Source organism: Pseudorasbora parva, chromosome 2, assembly GCF_024679245.1.
Source record: "Pseudorasbora parva isolate DD20220531a chromosome 2, ASM2467924v1, whole genome shotgun sequence".
Lineage (NCBI taxonomy): Eukaryota > Metazoa > Chordata > Actinopteri > Cypriniformes > Gobionidae > Pseudorasbora > Pseudorasbora parva.
The window spans coordinates 62,591,850-62,605,193 of record NC_090173.1 but is presented as its reverse complement, the minus strand read 5'-3'; the positions used below and the strand labels follow the sequence as shown (position 1 = coordinate 62,605,193).

Genomic DNA, 13,344 nt, shown 5'->3' with positions numbered 1-13,344 from the left:
TTTGCTGAACGCCACCTTACGCGGCCAATGCTCCCAACACATTATCAGTGACTGTGTGCAGAGGAACTGAAACTCTGTCTGTTTGGACTCGCAACTGAAAAAAATGCATTAACCTATGGACTCTACCTACCAATCTCTTCATTGAAAAACAAGCTCTCTAATTCAGTGACATTCCACAATTTATACAGACACTTCATATTTATTTATATAATAGATGTTCTGTTGGCTTCTTTGAAGCGATATGACTCATGAGGCCGTACCTGCAAATGGGAAGCCTGTTTGCGGCGAGCAGCAGTTGCGCTGATCGGGTGCGACGCCAGCCTTCTGCAACTCCTCGTTAGTATAGTGGACAGTATCTCCGCCTGTCACGCGGAAGACCGGGGTTCGATTCCCCGACGGGGAGGTCTAGTCCTTTACTGCTGCCCAAAGACCCATTCAAAAGTTATTGCTCCATTTACAAGTGACACAAAGAGCTGGCCAGGGGCCCCGGGCGACAGTTTTGAGCAAAAGAATTGCGTTGGTCGGGAATCGAACCCAGGTCAACTTCTTGGAAGGCAGCTATGCTCACCACTATACCACCAACGCAGGCATTTTGCTTGTTTGCCCAACGCCACCTTACGCGGTCAATGCTCCCAACACATTATCAGTGACTGTGTGCAGAGGAACTGAAACTCTGTCTGTTTGGACTCGCAACTGAAAAAAATGCATTAACCTATGGACTCTACCTACCAATCTCTTCATTGAAAAACAAGCTCTCTAATTCAGTGACATTCCTCAATTTATACAGACACTTTATATTTAATTATATATTACATGTTCTGTTGGCTTCTCTTTGCTTCTGTGAAGCGATATGACTCATGAGGCCGTACCTGCAAATGGGAAGCCTGTTTGCGGCGAGCAGCAGTTGCGCTGATCGGGTGCGACGCCAGCATTCCACAACTCCTTGTTAGTATAGTGGACAGTATCTCCGCCTGTCACGCGGAAGACCGGGGTTCGATTCCCCGACGGGGAGGTCTAATTCTTTACTGCTGCCCAAAGACCCATTCAAAAGTTATTGCTCCAGCTACAAGTGACACAAAGAGTTGGCCAGGGCCCCGGGAGACATTTTTGAGCAAAAGAATTGAGTTGGCCGGGAATCGAACCCGGGTCAACTGCTTGGAAGGCAGCTATGCTTACCACTATACCACCAACGCAGGCATTTTGCTTGTTTGCTGAACGCCACCTTAGGCGGTCAATGCTCCCAACACATTTTCAGCGACTGTGTGCAGAGGAACTGAAACTCTGTCTGTTTGGACTCGCAACTGAAAAAAATGCATTAACCTATGGACTCTACCTACCAATCTCTTCATTGAAAAACAAGCTCTCTAATTCAGTGACATTCCACAATTTATACAGACACTTCATATTTATTTATATAATAGATGTTCTGTTGGCTTCTTTGAAGCGATATGACTCATGAGGCCGTACCTGCAAATGGGATGGATGTTTGCGGCGAGCAGCAGTTGCGCTGATCGGGTGCGACGCCAGCCTTCTGCAACTCCTCGTTAGTATAGTGGACAGTATCTCCGCCTGTCACGCGGAAGACCGGGGTTCGATTCCCTGACGGGGAGATCTAGTCCTTTACTGCTGCCCAAAGACCCATTCAAAAGTTATTGCTCCATTTACAAGTGACACAAAGAGCTGGCCAGGGGCCCCGGGCGACAGTTTTGAGCAAAAGAATTGCGTTGGTCGGAATCGAACCCGGGTCAACTTCTTGGAAGGCAGCTATGCTCACCACTATACCACCAACGCAGGCATTTTGCTTGTTTGCTGAACGCCACCTTACGCGGCCAATGCTCCCAACACATTATCAGTGACTGTGTGCAGAGGAACTGAAACTCTGTCTGTTTGGACTCGCAACTGAAAAAAATGCATTAACCTATGGACTCTACCTACCAATCTCTTCATTGAAAAACAAGCTCTCTAATTCAGTGACATTCCACAATTTATACAGACACTTCATATTTATTTATATAATAGATGTTCTGTTGGCTTCTTTGAAGCGATATGACTCATGAGGCCGTACCTGCAAATGGGAAGCCTGTTTGCGGCGAGCAGCAGTTGCGCTGATCGGGTGCGACGCCAGCCTTCTGCAACTCCTCGTTAGTATAGTGGACAGTATCTCCGCCTGTCACGCGGAAGACCGGGGTTCGATTCCCCGACGGGGAGGTCTAGTCCTTTACTTCTGCCCAAAGACCCATTCAAAAGTTATTGCTCCATTTACAAGTGACACAAAGAGCTGGCCAGGGGCCCCGGGCGACAGTTTTGAGCAAAAGAATTGCGTTGGTCGGGAATCGAACCCGGGTCATCTGCTTGGAAGGCAGCTATGCTCACCACTATACCACCAACGCCGGCATTTTGCTTGTTTGCTGAACGCCACCTTACGCGGTCAATGCTCCCAACACATTATCAGTGACTGTGTGCAGAGGAACTGAAACTCTGTCTGTTTGGACCAGCAACTGAAAAAAATGCATTAACCTATGGACCTGACCTACAAATCTCTTCATTGAAAAACAAGCTCTCTAATTCAGTGACATTCCTCAATTTATACAGACACTTTATATTTAATTATATATTACATGTTCTGTTGGCTTCTTTGAAGCGATATGACTCATGAGGCCGTACCTGCAAATGGGAAGGATGTTTGCGGCGAGCAGCAGTTGCGCTGATCGGGTGCGACGCCAGCCTTCTGCAACTCCTCGTTAGTATAGTGGACAGTATCTCCGCCTGTCACGCGGAAGACCGGGGTTCGATTCCCCGACGGGGAGGTCTAGTCCTTTACTGCTGCCCAAAGACCCATTCAAAAGTAATTGCTCCATTTACAAGTGACACAAAGAGCTGGCCAGGGGCCCCGGGCGACAGTTTTGAGCAAAAGATTTGCTTTGGTCGGGAATCGAACCCGGGTCAACTTCTTGGAAGGCAGCTATGCTCACCACTATACCACCAACGCAGGCATTTTGCTTGTTTGCCCAACGCCACCTTACGCGGTCAATGCTCCCAACACATTATCAGTGACTGTGTGCAGAGGAACTGAAACTCTGTCTGTTTGGACTCGCAACTGAAAAAAATGCATTAACCTATGGACTCTACCTACCAATCTCTTCATTGAAAAACAAGCTCTCTAATTCAGTGACATTCCTCAATTTATACAGACACTTTATATTTAATTATATATTACATGTTCTGTTGGCTTCTCTTTGCTTCTGTGAAGCGATATGACTCATGAGGCCGTACCTGCAAATGGGAAGCCTGTTTGCGGCGAGCAGCAGTTGCGCTGATCGGGTGCGACGCCAGCCTTCCGCAACTCCTCGTTAGTATAGTGGACAGTATCTCCGCCTGTCACGCGTAAGACCGGGGTTCGATTCCCCGACGGGGAGGTCTAGTCCTTTACTGCTGCCCAAAGACCCATTCAAAAGTTATTGCTCCAGCTACAAGTTACACAAAGAGTTGGCCAGGGCCCCGGGAGACATTTTTGAGCAAAAGAATTGCGTTGGCCGGGAATCGAACCCGGGTCAACTGCTTGGAAGGCAGCTATGCTCACCACTATACCACCAACGCAGGCATTTTGCTTGTTTGCTGAACGCCACCTTAGGCGGTCAATGCTCCCAACACATTTTCAGCGACTGTGTCCAGAGGAACTGAAACTCTGTCTGTTTGGACTCGCAACTGAAAAAAATGCATTAACCTATGGACTCTACCTACCAATCTCTTCATTGAAAAACAAGCTCTCTAATTCAGTGACATTCCACAATTTATACAGACACTTCATATTTATTTATATAATAGATGTTCTGTTGGCTTCTTTGAAGCGATATGACTCATGAGGCCGTACCTGCAAATGGGAAGCCTGTTTGCGACGAGCAGCAGTTGCGCTGATCGGGTGCGACGCCTCCTTCCGCAACTCCTCGTTAGTATAGTGGACAGTATCTCCGCCTGTCACGTGGAAGACCGGGGTTCGATTCCCCGACGGGGAGGTCTAATTCTTTACTGCTGCCCAAAGACCCATTCAAAAGTTATTGCTCCAGCTACAAGTGACACAAAGAGCTGGCCAGGGTCCCGGGAGACATTTTTGAGCAAAAGAATTGCGTTGGCCGGGAATCGAACCCGGGTCAACTGCTTGGAAGGCAGCTATGCTCACCACTATACCACCAACGCAGGCATTTTGCTTGTTTGCTGAACGCCACCTTAGGCGGTCAATGCTCCCAACACATTTTCAGCGACTGTGTCCAGAGGAACTGAAACTCTGTCTGTTTGGACTCGCAACTGAAAAAAATGCATTAACCTATGGACTCTACCTACCAATCTCTTCATTGAAAAACAAGCTCTCTAATTCAGTGACATTCCACAATTTATACAGACACTTCATATTTATTTATATAATAGATGTTCTGTTGGCTTCTTTGAAGCGATATGACTCATGAGGTCGTACCTGCAAATGGGAAGGATGTTTGCGGCGAGCAGCAGTTGCGCTGATCGGGTGCGACGCCAGCCTTCTGCAACTCCTCGTTAGTATAGTGGACAGTATCTCCGCCTGTCACGCGGAAGACCGGGGTTCGATTCCCCGACGGGGAGGTCTAGTCCTTTACTGCTGCCCAAAGACCCATTCAAAAGTTATTGCTCCATTTACAAGTGACACAAAGAGCTGGCCAGGGACCCCGGGCGACAGTTTTGAGCAAAAGAATTGTGTTGGCCGGGAATCAAACCCGGGTCAACTGCTTGGAAGGCAGCTATGCTCACCACTATACCACCAACGCAGGCATTTTGCTTGTTTGCTGAACGCCACCTTAGGCGGTCAATGCTCCCAACACATTATCAGCGACTGTGTGCAGAGGAACTGAAACTCTGTCTGTTTGGACTCGCAACTGAAAAAAATGCATTAACCTATGGACTCTACCTACCAATCTCTTCATTGAAAAACAAGCTCTCTAATTCAGTGACATTCCACAATTTATACAGACACTTCATATTTATTTATATAATAGATGTTCTGTTGGCTTCTTTGAAGCGATATGACTCATGAGGCCGTACCTGCAAATGGGAAGCCTGTTTGCGACGAGCAGCAGTTGCGCTGATCGGGTGCAACGCCTCCTTCCGCAACTCCTCGTTAGTATAGTGGACAGTATCTCCGCCTGTCACGTGGAAGACCGGGGTTCGATTCCCCGACGGGGAGGTCTAATTCTTTACTGCTGCCCAAAGACCCATTCAAAAGTTATTGCTCCAGCTACAAGTGACACAAAGAGCTGGCCAGGGTCCCGGGAGACATTTTTGAGCAAAAGAATTGCGTTGGCCGGGAATCGAACCCGGGTCAACTGCTTGGAAGGCAGCTATGCTCACCACTATACCACCAACGCAGGCATTTTGCTTGTTTGCTGAACGCCACCTTACGCGGTCAATGCTCCCAACACATTATCAGTGACTGTGTGCAGAGGAACTGAAACTCTGTCTGTTTGGACCAGCAACTGAAAAAAATGCATTAACCTATGGACCTGACCTACCAATCTCTTCATTGAAAAACAAGCTCCCTAATTCAGTGACATTCCTCAATTTATACAGACACTTTATATTTATTTATATAATAGATGTTCTGTTGGCTTCTTTGAAGCGATATGACTCATGAGGCCGTACCTGCAAATGGGAAGGATGTTTGCGGCGAGCAGCAGTTGCGCTGATCGGGTGCGACGCCAGCCTTCTGCAACTCCTCGTTAGTATAGTGGACAGTATCTCCGCCTGTCACGCGGAAGACCGGGGTTCGATTCCCCGACGGGGAGGTCTAGTCCTTTACTGCTGCCCAAAGACCCATTCAAAAGTTATTGCTCCATTTACAAGTGACACAAAGAGCTGGCCAGGGGCCCCGGGCGACAGTTTTGAGCAAAAGAATTGTGTTGGCCGGGAATCAAACCCGGGTCAACTGCTTGGAAGGCAGCTATGCTCACCACTATAACACCAACGCAGGCATTTTGCTTGTTTGCTGAACGCCACCTTAGGCGGTCAATGCTCCCAACACATTATCAGCGACTGTGTGCAGAGGAACTGAAACTCTGTCTGTTTGGACTCGCAACTGAAAAAAATGCATTAACCTATGGACTCTACCTACCAATCTCTTCATTGAAAAACAAGCTCTCTAATTCAGTGACATTCCACAATTTATACAGACACTTCATATTTATTTATATAATAGATGTTCTGTTGGCTTCTTTGAAGCGATATGACTCATGAGGCCGTACCTGCAAATGGGAAGCCTGTTTGCGACGAGCAGCAGTTGCGCTGATCGGGTGCGACGCCTCCTTCCGCAACTCCTCGTTAGTATAGTGGACAGTATCTCCGCCTGTCACGTGGAAGACCGGGGTTCGATTCCCCGACGGGGAGGTCTAATTCTTTACTGCTGCCCAAAGACCCATTCAAAAGTTATTGCTCCAGCTACAAGTGACACAAAGAGCTGGCCATGGTCCCGGGAGACATTTTTGAGCAAAAGAATTGCGTTGGCCGGGAATCGAACCCGGGTCAACCGCTTGGAAGGCAGCTATGCTCACCACTATACCACCAACGCAGGCATTTTGCTTGTTTGCTGAACGCCACCTTACGCGGTCAATGCTCCCAACACATTATCAGTGACTGTGTGCAGAGGAACTGAAACTCTGTTTGTTTGGACCAGCAACTGAAAAAAATGCATTAACCTATGGACCTGACCTACCAATCTCTTCATTGAAAAACAAGCTCCCTAATTCAGTGACATTCCTCAATTTATACAGACACTTTATATTTATTTATATAATAGATGTTCTGTTGGCTTCTTTGAAGCGATATGACTCATGAGGCCGTACCTGCAAATGGGAAGGATGTTTGCGGCGAGCAGCAGTTGCGCTGATCGGGTGCGACGCCAACCTTCTGCAACTCCTCGTTAGTATAGTGGACAGTATCTCCGCCTGTCACGCGGAAGACCGGGGTTCGATTCCCCGACGGGGAGGTCTAGTCCTTTACTGCTGCCCAAAGACCCATTCAAAAGTTATTGCTCCATTTACAAGTGACACAAAGAGCTGGCCAGGGGCCCCGGGCGACAGTTTTGAGCAAAAGAATTGCGTTGGTCGGGAATCGAACCCGGGTCAACTGCTTGGAAGGCAGCTATGCTCACCACTATACCACCAACGCAGGCATTTTGCTTGTTTGCTGAACGCCACCTTAGGCGGTCAATGCTCCCAACACATTTTCAGCGACTGTGTGCAGAGGAACTGAAACTCTGTCTGTTTGGACTCGCAACTGAAAAAAATGCATTAACCTATGGACTCTACCTACCAATCTCTTCATTGAAAAACAAGCTCTCTAATTCAGTGACATTCCACAATTTATACAGACACTTCATATTTATTTATATAATAGATGTTCTGTTGGCTTCTTTGAAGCGATATGACTCATGAGGCCGTACCTGCAAATGGGAAGCCTGTTTGCGGCGAGCAGCAGTTGCGCTGATCGGGTGCGATGCCTCCTTCCGCAACTCCTCGTTAGTATAGTGGACAGTATCTCCGCCTGTCACGCGGAAGACCGGGGTTCGATTCCCCGACGGGGAGGTCTAGTCCTTTACTGCTGCCCAAAGACCCATTCAAAAGTTATTGCTCCATTTACAAGTGACACAAAGAGCTGGCCAGGGGCCCCGGGCGACAGTTTTGAGCAAAAGAATTGCGTTGGCCGGGAATCGAACCCGGGTCAACTGCTTGGAAGGCAGCTATGCTCACCACTATACCACCAACGCAGGCATTTTGCTTGTTTGCTGAACGCCACCTTACGCGGTCAATGCTCCCAACACATTATCAGTGACTGTGTGCAGAGGAACTGAAACTCTGTCTGTTTGGACCAGCAACTGAAAAAAATGCATTAACCTATGGACCTGACCTACAAATCTCTTCATTGAAAAACAAGCTCTCTAATTCAGTGACATTCCTCAATTTATACAGACACTTTATATTTAATTATATATTACATGTTCTGTTGGCTTCTCTTTGCTTCATGTGAAGCGATATGACTCATGAGGCCGTACCTGCAAATGGGAAGCCTGTTTGCGGCGAGCAGCAGTTGCGCTGATCGGGTGCGACGCCAGCCTTCCGCAACTCCTCGTTAGTATAGTGGACAGTATCTCCGCCTGTCACGCGAAAGACCGGGGTTCGATTCCCCGACGGGGAGGTCAAATTCTTTACTGCTGCCCAAAGACCCGTTCAAAAGTTATTGCTCCATTTACAAGTGACACAAAGAGCTGGCCAGGGGCCCCGGGCGACAGTTTTGAGCAAAAGAATTGCGTTGGCCAGGAATCGAACCCGGGTCAACTGCTTGGAAGGCAGCTATGGTCACCACTATACCACCATCGCAGGCATTTTGCTTGTTTGCTGAACGCCACCTTAGGCGGTCAATGCTCCCAAAACATTTTCAGCGACTGTGTGCAGAGGAACTGAAACTCTGTCTGTTTGGACTCGCAACTGAAAAAAATGCATTAACCTATGGACTCTACCTACCAATCTCTTCATTGAAAAAGAAGCTCTCTAATTCAGTGACATTCCACAATTTATACAGACACTTCATATTTATTTATATAATAGATGTTCTGTTGGCTTCTTTGAAGCGATATGACTCATGAGGCCGTACCTGCAATTGGGAAGGATGTTTGCGGCGAGCTGCAGTTGCGCTGATCGGGTGCGACGCCAGCCTTCTGCAACTCCTCGTTAGTATAGTGGACAGTATCTCCGCCTGTCACGCGGAAGACCGGGGTTCGATTCCCCGACGGGGAGGTCTAGTCCTTTACTGCTGCCCAAAGACCCATTCAAAAGTTATTGCTCCATTTACAAGTGACACAAAGAGCTGGCCAGGGGCCCCGGGCGACAGTTTTGAGCAAAAGAATTGCGTTGGTCGGGAATCGAACCCGGGTCAACTGCTTGGAAGGCAGCTATGCTCACCACTATACCACCAACGCAGGCATTTTGCTTGTTTGCTGAACGCCACCTTAGGCGGTCAATGCTCCCAACACATTTTCAGCGACTGTGTGCAGAGGAACTGAAACTCTGTCTGTTTGGACTCGCAACTGAAAAAAATGCATTAACCTATGGACTCTACCTACCAATCTCTTCATTGAAAAACAAGCTCTCTAATTCAGTGACATTCCACAATTTATACAGACACTTCATATTTATTTATATAATAGATGTTCTGTTGGCTTCTTTGAAGCGATATGACTCATGAGGCCGTACCTGCAAATGGGAAGCCTGTTTGCGACGAGCAGCAGTTGCGCTGATCGGGTGCGACGCCTCCTTCCGCAACTCCTCGTTAGTATAGTGGACAGTATCTCCGCCTGTCACGCGGAAGACCGGGGTTCGATTCCCCGACGGGGAGGTCTAGTCCTTTACTGCTGCCCAAAGACCCATTCAAAAGTTATTGCTCCATTTACAAGTGACACAAAGAGCTGGCCAGGGGCCCCGGGCGACAGTTTTGAGCAAAAGAATTGCGTTGGTTGGAATCGAACCCGGGTCAACTGCTTGGAAGGCAGCTATGCTCACCACTATACCACCAACGCAGGCATTTTGCTTGTTTGCTGAACGCCACCTTACGCGGCCAATGCTCCCAACACATTATCAGTGACTGTGTGCAGAGGAACTGAAACTCTGTCTGTTTGGACTCGCAACTGAAAAAAATGCATTAACCTATGGACTCTACCTACCAATCTCTTCATTGAAAAACAAGCTCTCTAATTCAGTGACATTCCACAATTTATACAGACACTTCATATTTATTTATCTAATAGATGTTCTGTTGGCTTCTTTGAAGCGATATGACTCATGAGGCCGTACCTGCAAATGGGAAGCCTGTTTGCGGCGAGCAGCAGTTGCGCTGATCGGGTGCGACGCCAGCCTTCTGCAACTCCTCGTTAGTATAGTGGACAGTATCTCCGCCTGTCACGCGGAAGACCGGGGTTCGATTCCCCGACGGGGAGGTCTAGTCCTTTACTGCTGCCCAAAGACCCATTCAAAAGTTATTGCTCCATTTACAAGTGACACAAAGAGCTGGCCAGGGGCCCCGGGCGACAGTTTTGAGCAAAAGAATTACGTTGGTCGGGAATCGAACCCGGGTCAACTTCTTGGAAGGCAGCTATGCTCACCACTATACCACCAACGCAGGCATTTTGCTTGTTTGCCCAACGCCACCTTACGCGGTCAATGCTCCCAACACATTATCAGTGACTGTGTGCAGAGGAACTGAAACTCTGTCTGTTTGGACTCGCAACTGAAAAAAATGCATTAACCTATGGACTCTACCTACCAATCTCTTCATTGAAAAACAAGCTCTCTAATTCAGTGACATTCCTCAATTTATACAGACACTTTATATTTAATTATATATTACATGTTCTGTTGGCTTCTCTTTGCTTCTTTGAAGCGATATGACTCATGAGGCCGTACCTGCAATTGGGAAGGATGTTTGCGGCGAGCAGCAGTTGCGCTGATCGGGTGCGACGCCAGCCTTCTGCAACTCCTCGTTAGTATAGTGGACAGTATCTCCGCCTGTCACGCGGAAGACCGGGGTTCGATTCCCCGACGGGGAGGTCTAGTACTTTACTGCTGCCCAAAGACCCATTCAAAAGTTATTGCTCCATTTACAAGTGACACAAAGAGCTGGCCAGGGGCCCCGGGCGACAGTTTTGAGCAAAAGAATTGCGTTGGTCGGGAATCGAACCCGGGTCAACTGCTTGGAAGGCAGCTATGCTCACCACTATACCACCAACGCAGGCATTTTGCTTGTTTGCTGAACGCCACCTTAGGCGGTCAATGCTCCCAACACATTTTCAGCGACTGTGTGCAGAGGAACTGAAACTCTGTCTGTTTGGACTCGCAACTGAAAAAAATGCATTAACCTATGGACTCTACCTACCAATCTCTTCATTGAAAAACAAGCTCTCTAATTCAGTGACATTCCACAATTTATACAGACACTTCATATTTATTTATATAATAGATGTTCTGTTGGCTTCTTTGAAGCGATATGACTCATGAGGCCGTACCTGCAAATGGGAAGCCTGTTTGCGACGAGCAGCAGTTGCGCTGATCGGGTGCGACGCCTCCTTCCGCAACTCCTCGTTAGTATAGTGGACAGTATCTCCGCCTGTCACGCGGAAGACAGGGGTTCGATTCCCCGACGGGGAGGTCTAGTCCTTTACTGCTGCCCAAAGACCCATTCAAAAGTTATTGCTCCATTTACAAGTGACACAAAGAGCTGGCCAGGGGCCCCGGGCGACAGTTTTGAGCAAAAGAATTGCGTTGGCCGGGAATCGAACCCGGGTCAACTGCTTGGAAGGCAGCTATGCTCACCACTATACCACCAACCTGGCATTTTGCTTGTTTGCTGAACGCCACCTTACGCGGTCAATGCTCCCAACACATTATCAGTGACTGTGTGCAGAGGAACTGAAACTCTGTCTGTTTGGACCAGCAACTGAAAAAAATGCATTAACCTATGGACCTGACCTACAAATCTCTTCATTGAAAAACAAGCTCTCTAATTCAGTGACATTCCTCAATTTATACAGACACTTTATATTTAATTATATATTACATGTTCTGTTGGCTTCTCTTTGCTTCTGTGAAGCGATATGACTCATGAGGCCGTACCTGCAAATGGGAAGCCTGTTTGCGGCGAGCAGCAGTTGCGCTGATCGGGTGCGACGCCAGCCTTCCGCAACTCCTCGTTAGTATAGTGGACAGTATCTCCGCCTGTCACGCGGAAGACCGGGGTTCGATTCCCCGACGGGGAGGTCTAATTCTTTACTGCTGCCCAAAGACCCGTTCAAAAGTTATTGCTCCATTTACAAGTGACACAAAGAGCTGGCCAGGGGCCCCGGGCGACAGTTTTGAGCAAAAGAATTGCGTTGGCCAGGAATCGAACCCGGGTCAACTGCTTGGAAGGCAGCTATGGTCACCACTATACCACCATCGCAGGCATTTTGCTTGTTTGCTGAACGCCACCTTACGCGGTCAATGCTCCCAACACATTATCAGTGACTGTGTGCAGAGGAACTGAAACTCTGTCTGTTTGGACCAGCAACTGAAAAAAATGCATTAACCTATGGACCTGACCTACAAATCTCTTCATTGAAAAACAAGCTCTCTAATTCAGTGACATTCCTCAATTTATACAGACACTTTATATTTAATTATATATTACATGTTCTGTTGGCTTCTCTTTGCTTCTGTGAAGCGATATGACTCATGAGGCCGTACCTGCAAATGGGAAGCCTGTTTGCGGCGAGCAGCAGTTGCGCTGATCGGGTGCGACGCCAGCCTTCCGCAACTCCTCGTTAGTATAGTGGACAGTATCTCCGCCTGTCACGCGGAAGACCGGGGTTCGATTCCCCGACGGGGAGGTCTAATTCTTTACTGCTGCCCAAAGACCCGTTCAAAAGTTATTGCTCCATTTACAAGTGACACAAAGAGCTGGCCAGGGGCCCCGGGCGACAGTTTTGAGCAAAAGAATTGCGTTGGCCAGGAATCGAACCCGGGTCAACTGCTTGGAAGGCAGCTATGGTCACCACTATACCACCATCGCAGGCATTTTGCTTGTTTGCTGAACGCCACCTTAGGCGGTCAATGCTCCCAAAACATTTTCAGCGACTGTGTGCAGAGGAACTGAAACTCTGTCTGTTTGGACTCGCAACTGAAAAAAATGCATTAACCTATGGACTCTACCTACCAATCTCTTCATTGAAAAAGAAGCTCTCTAATTCAGTGACATTCCACAATTTATACAGACACTTCATATTTATTTATATAATAGATGTTCTGTTGGCTTCTTTGAAGCGATATGACTCATGAGGCCGTACCTGCAATTGGGAAGGATGTTTGCGGCGAGCAGCAGTTGCGCTGATCGGGTGCGACGCCAGCCTTCTGCAACTCCTCGTTAGTATAGTGGACAGTATCTCCGCCTGTCATGCGGAAGACCGGGGTTCGATTCCCCGACGGGGAGGTCTAGTCCTTTACTGCTGCCCAAAGACCCATTCAAAAGTTATTGCTCCACTTACAAGTGACACAAAGAGCTGGCCAGGGGCCCCGGGCGACAGTTTTGAGCAAAAGAATTGCGTTGGTCGGGAATCGAACCCGGGTCAACTGCTTGGAAGGCAGCTATGCTCACCACTATACCACCAACGCAGGCATTTTGCTTGTTTGCTGAACGCCACCTTAGGCGGTCAATGCTCCCAACACATTTTCAGCGACTGTGTGCAGAGGAACTGAAACTCTGTCTGTTTGGACTCGCAACTGAAAAAAATGCATTAACCTATGG

At 48.1% G+C, this 13,344-nt stretch overlaps 17 non-coding genes across 17 annotated transcripts; 13 read left to right on the top strand and 4 right to left on the bottom strand.

The window, feature by feature from the left end:
• The first annotated feature begins 331 nt into the window (after nucleotides 1–331).
• Nucleotides 332–403, top strand: trnad-guc (transfer RNA aspartic acid (anticodon GUC)). Its single transcript has one exon. It is a non-coding gene; the product is annotated as a tRNA-Asp (tRNA).
• Nucleotides 404–2,136: 1,733 nt separating this feature from the next.
• On the top strand, nucleotides 2,137–2,208 carry trnad-guc (transfer RNA aspartic acid (anticodon GUC)). Its single transcript has one exon. It is a non-coding gene; the product is annotated as a tRNA-Asp (tRNA).
• Nucleotides 2,209–2,735: 527 nt separating this feature from the next.
• On the top strand, nucleotides 2,736–2,807 carry trnad-guc (transfer RNA aspartic acid (anticodon GUC)). The gene has a single exon. It is a non-coding gene; the product is annotated as a tRNA-Asp (tRNA).
• A 718-nt stretch (nucleotides 2,808–3,525) lies between these two features.
• Nucleotides 3,526–3,597, bottom strand: trnag-ucc (transfer RNA glycine (anticodon UCC)). The gene has a single exon. It is a non-coding gene; the product is annotated as a tRNA-Gly (tRNA).
• Nucleotides 3,598–4,122: 525 nt separating this feature from the next.
• On the bottom strand, nucleotides 4,123–4,194 carry trnag-ucc (transfer RNA glycine (anticodon UCC)). Its single transcript has one exon. It is a non-coding gene; the product is annotated as a tRNA-Gly (tRNA).
• Nucleotides 4,195–4,539: 345 nt separating this feature from the next.
• Nucleotides 4,540–4,611, top strand: trnad-guc (transfer RNA aspartic acid (anticodon GUC)). Its single transcript has one exon. It is a non-coding gene; the product is annotated as a tRNA-Asp (tRNA).
• Nucleotides 4,612–5,318: 707 nt separating this feature from the next.
• Nucleotides 5,319–5,390, bottom strand: trnag-ucc (transfer RNA glycine (anticodon UCC)). The gene has a single exon. It is a non-coding gene; the product is annotated as a tRNA-Gly (tRNA).
• Nucleotides 5,391–5,735: 345 nt separating this feature from the next.
• Nucleotides 5,736–5,807, top strand: trnad-guc (transfer RNA aspartic acid (anticodon GUC)). The gene has a single exon. It is a non-coding gene; the product is annotated as a tRNA-Asp (tRNA).
• A 1,124-nt stretch (nucleotides 5,808–6,931) lies between these two features.
• Nucleotides 6,932–7,003, top strand: trnad-guc (transfer RNA aspartic acid (anticodon GUC)). The gene has a single exon. It is a non-coding gene; the product is annotated as a tRNA-Asp (tRNA).
• Nucleotides 7,004–7,529: 526 nt separating this feature from the next.
• trnad-guc (transfer RNA aspartic acid (anticodon GUC)) lies at nucleotides 7,530–7,601 on the top strand. The gene has a single exon. It is a non-coding gene; the product is annotated as a tRNA-Asp (tRNA).
• A 110-nt stretch (nucleotides 7,602–7,711) lies between these two features.
• trnag-ucc (transfer RNA glycine (anticodon UCC)) lies at nucleotides 7,712–7,783 on the bottom strand. Its single transcript has one exon. It is a non-coding gene; the product is annotated as a tRNA-Gly (tRNA).
• Nucleotides 7,784–8,738: 955 nt separating this feature from the next.
• trnad-guc (transfer RNA aspartic acid (anticodon GUC)) lies at nucleotides 8,739–8,810 on the top strand. Its single transcript has one exon. It is a non-coding gene; the product is annotated as a tRNA-Asp (tRNA).
• A 526-nt stretch (nucleotides 8,811–9,336) lies between these two features.
• On the top strand, nucleotides 9,337–9,408 carry trnad-guc (transfer RNA aspartic acid (anticodon GUC)). The gene has a single exon. It is a non-coding gene; the product is annotated as a tRNA-Asp (tRNA).
• A 526-nt stretch (nucleotides 9,409–9,934) lies between these two features.
• On the top strand, nucleotides 9,935–10,006 carry trnad-guc (transfer RNA aspartic acid (anticodon GUC)). The gene has a single exon. It is a non-coding gene; the product is annotated as a tRNA-Asp (tRNA).
• A 537-nt stretch (nucleotides 10,007–10,543) lies between these two features.
• trnad-guc (transfer RNA aspartic acid (anticodon GUC)) lies at nucleotides 10,544–10,615 on the top strand. The gene has a single exon. It is a non-coding gene; the product is annotated as a tRNA-Asp (tRNA).
• A 1,134-nt stretch (nucleotides 10,616–11,749) lies between these two features.
• On the top strand, nucleotides 11,750–11,821 carry trnad-guc (transfer RNA aspartic acid (anticodon GUC)). The gene has a single exon. It is a non-coding gene; the product is annotated as a tRNA-Asp (tRNA).
• A 537-nt stretch (nucleotides 11,822–12,358) lies between these two features.
• On the top strand, nucleotides 12,359–12,430 carry trnad-guc (transfer RNA aspartic acid (anticodon GUC)). Its single transcript has one exon. It is a non-coding gene; the product is annotated as a tRNA-Asp (tRNA).
• The last annotated feature ends 914 nt before the right edge of the window (nucleotides 12,431–13,344 follow it).